Genomic DNA, 11,473 nt, shown 5'->3' with positions numbered 1-11,473 from the left:
AATGATGAGATAAGTCGGCGGGCTGTGAAATTGTGTTGTCAGACATGTGCGCCATCTAAATGAGAATGATCGAAACGGCGTTTGTGAATGCCATATTGCGGTATGCATTTGCATTACTTTGTTGAACTTTAGCTCCGTTTTTGGTACATGTGAATATCACGTGAGAATTAGCTTCTGTGAAGTTGGAAAAAATGGTTTCTTTTATTCTAGGACTCTCATTTGAAGGCTGGATTCTGAATCTAATGTGAAAGTTTTGATTCTCACCCCAAAGTGAGAAATCTGATTTATAATTGTCAGTGAGATACCCGAGAATAAATTCAGAATTCTCATTTTAAAGTGAAGATTCTGACTTTGAATCCAAAGTGAGAATTCCTCATTATTTTGATGTTAAACAGTGAATTCTGAGAATATAGTGAGAATTCTGACTTTATTCTCCAAAAATCATAATTCAAACTTTAAAGTCAAAATTTTAAAGTCTAATTTTATACTGAGTTTGTATTCTGTGTTCTCATATTTGTAAGCAGTCTCAATTTAAGGTGAGAATTCCAATTTTATTCTCTGAATTCTGTCTTTAAAATCCTGACTAAAACGTTTAAGTTCTGACTTTTGAAGAATAAAACCAGAATTCTCATCGCATTCTCAAAATTCTCACTTAAAAATCAACATTCATGAGGTCTGTTCTCAGAATTCTTACTTAAAATTAATAAAATGAGAATTAAAAAAGATTAGATGGGTTTCAAATGAGAAATTCTCATAATTTTGATGTGAGTTGCCGTTAAAGAGATTAGTGCAAAAATCGGGGAAAGTACATGGTAAGACACTGGGTTTTCAATAGGTCCGAAATGGACAATATGTCCAATTTTGAATGGCAGTAAATGAGCCTGACATGGGCTACATTTGACACCTATAGGGTGTAGCTCTCGACCTCGTATTTAGCAAGCATTTAGAAGGAACAGCAGCGTGGCATATTGAAAGTCGGAATGTTTGGACAATACATGCAATATTTTAGCCTCCTAGTGTTTTTTAGTGTTTTGCCTTTCCTTTGATATCATGCATGAAAAACATCAAAAAGCCCGAGCTGGCTCGAAATTTCCCCCAGGGGTTAATCTCACCTTGGAAGTAATCTCACTTTAAAGTGAGAATACTGACATTAAAATTCTGACTTTAACTCATTCAATGCCAGGGACGTGTTTTCGCGTTTTTTTTGTCAGAGTCCAGGCATTCAATCCTCGATACTTACTTAAGTATTTGGAAATTAATGTCTTTAATGTACTTAAGTAATGATTTAATACTTAAGGGGCTTCATGTCTGAACTCTTATAAAAAACCTGACATGACGTCCCTGGCATTGAACGAGTTCAAGTCTGAATGCTGACTTTTGGAGAATACAACCAGAATTCTCACTATATTCTCACCACGCCTTTAACAATAATGAAAAATCAATCATCAAGGATTCATCCTGCACATACGTTCACCTAAAATTGACATTTGCTAAAAGAGACCTTTTAAGCTCCTTATCAGCACATCAGTAGAAGTTATTATCTGTAAATGTTTCATCGTGTTTTTATTCATATTCTCCCCTTCATATTGCAGCGGAAGTCCCAGAAGACACATTTAGAAGGATTGTCTCAATAGGCGCTCTTGTGTTTACACATTACACGCTTTTTCATAACCCCATTTGCACACAAGTAGATAAGGATGCAGTGTGAAGCCAAAATAGAAAAAAAAAAAAACATTTCAGCAAAGACAAAGAGCTGCATTAATTAAAATGCAGCATGCATAATTAAAGTGGGCATAACCTCGCTTTAACTGCAGCTATGAGTAATGCAAATAGTTCCGAAACAAAGCCTCCAGCTTTTTGCCGTTATCTTTGGGCTGAGGCTTCAATTTGTGTTTGGGAGCCTTTAAGTGCTGTTTTCACTCGGGGGGGGTGGTTTCACTTTCTTTGGGCCGAGGGTTAAACCGGGTCTCCTTAGGGATTTCTTTTTTTTTTTTTTTTTACATCCATCATTCGTTGCAGGAAAAATCTGACTATTAAGTGTTGATTTAATTCATGATATACTTCATTAATTAAATCATGAAATAAAAGAAGGCCAAAGGTATAGCTGCGTTCTATAAACAGTAACTTAAAGTAGCTTACAGTAACTTAAAAATGTGATTTTTTTTTATTTTAGTTCGACACTATTCAAAGAAGATTTATGCGTTAGTTTTGGCTTACAGATGTGCATTTTTATGTCGGCCATTTTCTTACTTACCATAATTACCGTAAAGCTTCTCAGTTATATTTTGTCAAGCCCCCCCTAGGAAAAAAAAAAAACCCTTCATGCCCCCACCCCCACCCCCACTCGACGCACTGACTATAAATAAGATTATTATCTATAAAATTTATAAAAGCATACCTAAACCTGTATCCTTTTTAACATTAATGAAAGAAAAAAGCAATGTGAATCAACTTTCCACAATTGTTATTTTCTACAGCGTTTAGATAGATTACATCTTCGTCTAAAACCGAGTGCCTCAAAATGCCTGAAAGTAAAAAACAAAAAACAAGATGAGAATTCTTATTTTACTGCAATTACACTTCATACGACAAAAACAAAAACAAAGCCTTTTCCTTGGGGTCATCGGTGCCCCCCTGGCATCACCTTGTGCTCATGAACTCATAAAAATATGAAGAGTTTAAGGAAGATGAGATGTATTTTGTTTGGCTTCGGTTTTGACATTGTTTTCAAACTGTTGGTGCGGCCTATTCACGGTAACGTAGAAAATACCAGAATTTCAGCCTAAAATTTCCACAGGTGCGTCCTGTATTTAGGAAATTACCGTGATTCCCCTAATTGTTTTCACAAGCATGTTGATCCAACTGAGCGACTTCATCATCAGACAACCGGGAACGGGCGTGGGCGGGGCTAAAATCGCATCGGTCGGTTGTACACGTGCTTGGCTGGATGTTGATGCCTATTATTTTGCATGGTGCTGCGTTTATTGCTCCTTTTGAAACAGTCCAGAGTGGCATCATCCATCAGCGCTTGAATTTGCATGTCTACCAGTCACAGCGGGTTCTTGTTCTCTCTGCAACGGCGAATTCACGTTAGAAACCGCAAAGCGCAGCGGGAGCTCCTTCTGACGCCGTTTACCATCACAATATATCCGTCTTGTATTTGAAAAATAAAATGCTGCAATCTATCTTTGTGTGGCCACCAGCAGTTGGAAGATGACAAGCGCGCTCATGCTGTTGTTTGCAGGCATCTTGTTATATTCCCGCCTTTTTTTAGATTAATGTCCAATATGGGAAAAAAAAAACGGTTCTGAAAGCTGCTATCATGAGACCTGCTGTTCCTATTTCATGTTTAAGCTTACATTGCACTCCTTTGTGAGTGTATGTTTATGTGTGTTTTGGAGAAAATTGTCAGCAATGTATTAAAAGCTGACTGGGGCTATTTGGCTTCTGGAGAGCATTACGCACAACAAGCGCAGGCAAACTGCTAGCAACATGAAGTCAAATTCTAAATTATATATATATATATATATATATATATATATATATATATATATATATATATATATATATATATATATATATATATATATATATATATATATATATATATATTACTTACTTACTATATATATATATTACTTACTTACTATATATATATATTACTTCCTGTGGCAGCTAACTACAATAACTATAACAACTAGAATGAGAGGAGAGTCTACGGCACAAGGGCACACAAACAGATGTTTACGTTATTTTACTAAAAAAATAAATAAATAACGATAAAATTTGAAAGAAAAAAAACACTCATTTAAATATCAATTAAAAGCTTCGTGTGAAATAAGATTTGAAAAATGCCATTACTCATGATTGATCTTGATCAAGTTAAATTTTAGTCTCATGGCTCCACTAATATATGTGTAATGCATAAATATACGAGCATTCACTGCGTTTTCAATTGAATATAAGTTGAGAAGCATTTGCAAATCATCGCATTCCTTTTTTGTTTACATTTTACACAACATCCCCAAGCAAGCTCTGTTTTGCATACATTATACCATTTCAATCCTTGGAGAAATTAAATTTACTCTGCTGGATATTTTGTGATGCATACATTACACAGCCCCTTCCTTCACACACATACACGCCCATTTTGCGCATGGCATGCAGGGAGGGAGCCATGTCAAAATGTGCTTAAGGGCAACTTGACAGTGTGAAGGAAACAGACGAGAATATCTCCACCAACCGAGTCTCAATTGGCACTTTTTTTTCCCCCCCGATTTTTAAATATGATCAACTTCTCCAACACGGCAATGAGTGTTCAATTGAAAACAAAACGTCCATCTATTTTAAAATGAAGCGTTGTTATTTTCAAAGGCGGGCAAGCAAAGTTAATGTTTATAATGTTATAATTGTATACGTACCATATTTTCCACCCTATGAGGAGCACCATCAACGATAATCGTTTCAAATGTGGTGTTATAAGAATTTGAAATGTAAAAATGCATTAATAACTGAACGTCAGAGGTAAAATTTGAGGAATTATAATGATTATAAGGCGCGCTGTCAGCGTTTGAGAAAATTGAAGGCTTTTAGGTGCGCCTTGTAGCACGGAAAATAACGGTATTAAAATGTAACCTATATTTAGTATCTACGTACACGAGTGCACAAAAATTGAAGTAAAATTATGAAGACTCATCTCTCCTTCAGTTGGCCTTGAGCTGCGTTTATTTGATCCGACAGATCATAAGCTTCATTTTTCATCGGACTAATTTTCAAATCACTGGAAATGTCCATCAGTTTTGCCATGGAAAGCGATATTAGACTTCAAAAGCGGTGTTTTACTTGCCTGCCGTCAAATCGTTTTTACTGCTCTGACGAAATGATCGCGGCTTACCTTAAGTATCTGATTGCCATTCCCTAAAGTGCACCACGGCTACCAAAGAGTCACACAATTACAAATATCCCAATATAACTTGAAATATGCATTATTTTCAAGCAAAGAAGCGAGCGGACTGAACCAACATCCGAGTCCATCATTTTTCATACACAATAATATTACTAAAATGGAGAGGTTATGATGTCTCCAGCTGATTCATTTAAGAGTGGCAAGGTATGGAGATGTGTGCACCAATTAGAGAACAGAGGAAAGTATTCCATTTTACTCTTTTATTAATTGCGGACTTTTGGCATATACACACAATTATAAACTTGGTCGAACACAATTTTGGGTTTTTATGGCAAAATTAACTCGAGCTGCGTCAGGAGGAAAAGGAAAAACAACTGCAACGGTACACTGGTGAGGTGTTCACTGACCGCTCACAATGTGGGAAATCTGAAACACACTAAACTTAACCCACAACAATTATGTCTTTTACGTTTATGAAGAATTGGTGCCGATTATAAGCCTGGCCAATAATCGGTCTCTCTCTGCAGAATGGGAAATCAGTCTTTTGTTTGATGACACACTGTTGTGCACACAATTTTTAAACCTGACTGTTATTACAGTAAAGTACCGTAATTCCCTAAGTATAAGACTCACTTTTTTCCCCCTCAAAAATGAAGGCCAAAAGTACGGGTGAGTCCTATAAATGGTAAGTTAAAAATGTGATTTTCTTTTTTAATCCTTGTGCACACACTTTGCAAACTTCACACATTGGCAAATGCTTTTAAAGGCGTAATAATAATAAGTTATTTATGAATCATATTTTTCTTTCAACCGCTCAAATTGTTCAGTGGCATCAGTTCGAACCATACATTTATTAACACCCACAAAAAAATGAGATATGGTATGTTCTGTCACTTGACAGACTCTTTAAGACATAGCCATTAACTGGTCTCTACTGCCACCTTGTGTCTTGAGGAGAAACACAAGTCAAGTTTCTGTTTGCTGTCATAATTTGACCGACGCACAACGGAATGTTGCAAAAATGGCAGGAAAATCGATGTAATGAATCCTATAAAAATGCATCTCAAAAATTGTAATTACAATGGTTTTGTGTAGCCCAAAATTTGGACAATGATTATTTTTGTGCACAAAATCTTGCACGTCCCGTTGCAATCACATAAAAGCGTCAAAATTGTTGCATTTTAAAATCTGCCATGTTTTAATCATCTGCTGGAAATTCCAGCTCACGAGTGGGTTTTTTTTCCCATTGATTCTTTTATGATATATTTTACGATAAATACTTGACTCAATCCTTAATTGTATGCATGTTTTTTTTTTCTTGTTTACCCTTGGAGAAAAAGTTGAAACCAAACAGAAAAACAACAAACATTAATTGATAGTCTAGAAGGTGGTATGTGTGCGGTTTAAATTGGAATGTGACTTTAATGGAGCCTTTAATGCGCGTACATCAAGTTGAAATTTTCAAGGGCCCGCATCTGACAGCCGGGCTAACTAGCGTGCTCAACATTTCGAAAATCAAAAGACAATTAGCGGAGAAATGCGTCTGCTGGTCGTCTGATTGCAAAAACAAAACCCAAAGCTAATTATTTTAATGACTGTCAACGTCTTTACACCAACAGACTCACGTGAGGAAACGAAATGGCGTTCTTTTTTTTTTATCTTTCGGTGGCAGACGGCGCATCACAAAAGGTGAAAGTACGGAACAAGCGGGTGAACTCCAAAAAACTAAGTTCACGCTGGAAAAAGCTTCAAAGCGTAAGGAAAAGCAGGCTGCGGCGCTTTCACGAAGACGTGACTTGTTTGCCGAAGGTGATATTGGGTTTTCATGGGGAAGGGGAGGGGCTCGTCCTCAGAAGAGCGATCGCTTTTCATCAGCTCAAAATCGGGAGCCTGATAGCAAGAACAAGCTCTCATCAGATGACCTTCAATAGGAAACCAAAGGAGAAGACCTTGGAAAGATTGTCCATCGATAGAGAGGAGAAGAAATGTCGGGTTATGAATATGAATGCGTTCCCCGTTATTTGGCGTACGAAGCGCATTTAGTTGTTGGCTCGTGGGCAACTCCAGCCCTCCAGGGCCGCCGTAGTGCATGTTTTGGATGTTTCCTTCCACCAGCGCACATGATTAAAATCATCAGTTCTGCAGAAGCCTGATAAACCGGCTCATTTGAAGGAGGTTTGTTGGAAGTAGGAAACGTTGAAAACATCGAGGCATACATGATCAAGTACGTTGAAAGAGGGAAACTTAAAAAACATGCAGGGGAGCAACCATGAGGGCTGAAGTTGCTCCTGCTCACTGCGAGCTTGATCAGATGAGTTTGAAGAAGCGAACTTCTAAAACATGCAGGATGGCGCTTCTGAGTGCTAGCTTTATTCAGAGGCATACATGGTATTGTGTGTTGGAAAAGGGAAACTTCAAAAACATCCTGGGTGGCAACACATGAGGACTGGAATCGTCCAACTCTGTGCTAACTGCTAACTATATTTATATGCATACATGATCAGGTGTGCTGGAAGATGGAAACTTCTAAGACATGGAGGTAGCAGCCCTTGAGGACTGGCGTTGGCCACCCCTGTGCTAACTGCTAGCTTTATTCATAGGCCTAAATGGTCAGGTGTGTTGGAAGAGGGAAACTTCTAAAACATGCGCAGTGGCAACCTTTGAGGACTTTAGTTGCCCACCCCTGTGCTAACTGCTAGCTGTATTCACAGGCAAGCATGATCATGTGTGTTGGAAAAGGGAACCTTCAAAAACATGCTATTGGCTACTCTTGAGGACTGGAGTTGCCCACCCCTGGCGAACTGCTAGCTGTATTCGCAAGCATACATATTCAGATGCGTTGGAAGAGGAACCTTCAAAAACATGCTAGGTAGCGGCCATTGAAGACTGGAGTTGCCCGCCCATGTGCTAGCCGCTTTATTCATACTTGACCAGGTGTGATGGAGAAAAAAAAAACGGACTTTTTTTTCCTTTTTCCCCAAGTGTTTTCATTTGTGTTGCAATTTTGAGCGTGTAGGCCCGCGTGTGTGGTGCAGGGGTCACGGCAAGCACCACAGGAACACGCGTGTTCAGCTTGACTCCAACACAGGCGGACGTGGGCCTCCCAGTTCTTTGTTTAATCACCTCTCTGAGGGATACGTAGCCCCACGGAGCCAAGTTAGCTCCAGGCAGGACACATTCTCACACGCAATCATGCTTACACACACGCGCGCAACCTGCAAGTTAGAAAAATCACCTTTTGCCCACTGATTTCAACAGGAGCCGTATTTCTTGCTTTTGCTGTCCTGCTTTTTTTTTTTTTTTAAATTAAAGGTTAAAATTGGCTTCATCAAGGTGAAATATTTTCTTCGGAGCTACATAAAATAAGCACTGGTGAGGCGTTCAATGGCCACTCCCCATGTGGGAAATCTGAAACACGCTTGGTAATGTTAAAGTAGTGACTAAAGTAATCCAATAGTAGAGGTAATTAAGTAAAAAAAGTAAGTATTTAGGTAAATGAGTACTAAAGTATTCCAATATGTTTGATACTAAAGTAATTACTTTAGGAATTACTTTACCTAGATACTAAAGTACTAAAGTAATTCCCTAAAGTAATCCATTCCTTTAGCACAAGCCTCATTTAGCCAAATACTTAAAACCCAAAGTAAGTATGTGAGTGAATTGGTCCAAATTGGACTGGTTCCAGCTCCATTTATAAACAATACTATACTGTATACACCCACACACACACACACACACACACACACACACACACACACACATATATATATATATATATATATATATATATATATATATATATATATATATATATATATATATATATATATATATTTCTATATCAATGTGTACGCACTATGGACATCTGAAATCCAGCAAGTCGCAGCGCATACATATTGAAAAGGCTGCGCCGACCGATCTGTGGGAATAAATGTCTTTTTTTCCCATCTTTTTTCATGTTGCTCTTTAGCTCACTTCTTCAGCTGTGACCCTGACTGCAAGAATGTTTGTCTAGTTGCGCGCAGTTAATTAAAGTCGTCGCATGCACAAAGGCGGGCAGCTTTTACAGGAAGTAAGGGCAAGGTCCTTTGCGTTTCTTCCTTGAAATGATTCTCAACTGAGGGATCGACAAGCGCCACAAAAGGCCTTTTGCAATGGCGGAACAGGCAAAATGGAACATTTCCAATGACACTGCCGTCATTGAGTCTCTCTGTCGTATTCAAGAAGAGCCGCCGCGCGCATACCTTTGCTTCAATTATTCACCATTGCACTGACTATATACAGTATATCCATCCATTCATTTTCTATAGCCGCTTATCCCCACAGGGGTTGCAGGCTCACTGGCGCCTATCTCAGCTGGCTTCGGGCACTAGGCGGGGACACCCTTAGCCGGAGGAAGTCAGAGTGCCCGGAGAGAGTCCACACAGGCTCGTGGAGAACATGCAAACTCCACACAGGAAGGCCGGAGCCAGGTGGATTTGAACCGGGACCTTTGAACTGCCCTATATACAGTGTATATGTGTATATGTGTATTTATATGTATATACATATATATATATATATATATATATATATATATATATATATATATATATATATATATATATATATATATATATATATATATATATATATATATATATATATATATATATATATATACGTATATACATATATACGTATATACACATATATGCTTTAATGCTTTTAATGCAGAGAACTAAATAGAACATTTTTCTTTTGAAATTAAGAGCAAATGAATTGGAACAACTGATTTGCCTTTGCAAAATGTATATGTTTGTTCAGTTATATGTGGATGTATATTGTGCATGTATACTATATGTGTGTGTACATATATATATATATATATATATATATATATATATATATATATATATATATATATATATATATATATATATATATATATATATATATGTATATATATATATATATATATATATATATATATATATATATATATATATATATATATATATATAGTCAAAAATAGCATTTGAGCTTTTTACAACATTCGTTGAATCATTTATTTTGTGTCATTGGCAATGTTGCGGCAATACGACAAACAATAGTTGAGGGACCTGCTGAAAGTTTTGTTGTCCAGAATATCGGTCTCTTTGAAGTGAGATAGCACCTCATCGAAGCCCTTTTAATGCAGTTACCCCAAAGAAATGGAGTGGATAAAGCGCGCAGTATTCCCCGCATTGTGTACCTAAGGAGCGAATATGCCAATGAGAAGGAAGGCAGGATGAGGAGAACGTTCACACGCTTGGCATAGCAAGCAGATGCTGATCAGCGCGAGCGAAGACCTTTGATGATGAATGCCGGGCGGGCGCCGCTCGGCTCATGGAAACGTCTGCTTCCTGCTCAGCCGACCAGCAAAGACGCTCCGTGCGATAGCAGAATTACGATATCACACGAGGACAAATACGTCAACAAAGTCTTTCTCCAGGTTGCCTGGCAAAAATAACGGCGGCGCAAACATTCTAAGTCATTTCGTAATGCAAAAAAAAAAATAAATATATATATATATATATATATATATATATATATATATATATATATATATTTTTTTTTTTTTTTTTTTTTTCCCATTACGAAATGACTTAGAATGTTTTTAGAATTTTTTTTTTTTTTTTTTTTTAATCTTTAAAAAAGATATTTCTGGTCCAAGCCGGTTTTTAAAACATTTGACCTGTCAATCATGGCAACTCATTCTGGGAAAAAAAAAAAAAGAATAAATAAATAATCATAATAATAATAATAAATCTTTGACATCTAATGACGTCAACGGTAGAGTTTGTAAATCACCTTTCACGGTTTGTTTTGCGTTCGGCGCTCGGCTGTATTATTAAAAGGCAAAAAATGTGCTCTTTGATTTTATTTCTTTGCCGTGTATTCAGCGCGGAACAAAGTGCTAAATGATACAATGATAGTGAAAGGAATCCTTGTAAAGTTCTACGCAGAAGGAAACTAAAGCAGAGAGCTGTGAATTATTTAGTACGGGTGCTGGAGCAAAGATCTGACTACTTGCTCATTTTAGAAGATTAACAATTGTCGCAAATCGCTCGCTTGTCAATCTGAGCTAGCAAGAAATTGCTTTCATTTCTCCACTGGTGCCTATTTGTCCCCATCTTTTTTTTCCTCCTCTGGACAGTGCATTTGAAGTTTTTTTTTTTTCTTTTGCAATAGAATCTCATTCATTTGTATTCCAAGTTGTGAAATGACATTTTGTACAATTCTTGGCCGCCTCATCATGACATACCGTAATTGGCACCCTGAATTTGGGGGTCAGACGCTGGGATTTTCTACCTCAGGGGTTCTCAAACCTGTACTACTTTTTATACTCTAACGAATAAAAAAAGAGGACTCGACTATGTGTTCCAGAGCGGTGGGAGATGTGTAGCTAGAGGACATCTCTGTCCGTTCTCCTCGCGAGCAAAAATCTCTTGTCTTCCTTCCTTGCGTATCATTTAATTATCGTTCTGGGTTGACTGAACCTGACCTGAACCTGACCTGAAACCTGACCCACTTTGTGAACCATTG

The sequence above is a fragment of the Hippichthys cyanospilos genome, chromosome 9 (genome assembly GCF_059441005.1).
Source record: "Hippichthys cyanospilos isolate Australia breed blue-spotted pipefish chromosome 9, RoL_Hcya_1.0, whole genome shotgun sequence".
Lineage (NCBI taxonomy): Eukaryota > Metazoa > Chordata > Actinopteri > Syngnathiformes > Syngnathidae > Hippichthys > Hippichthys cyanospilos.
Note: the sequence above shows the minus strand (reverse complement) of the source record.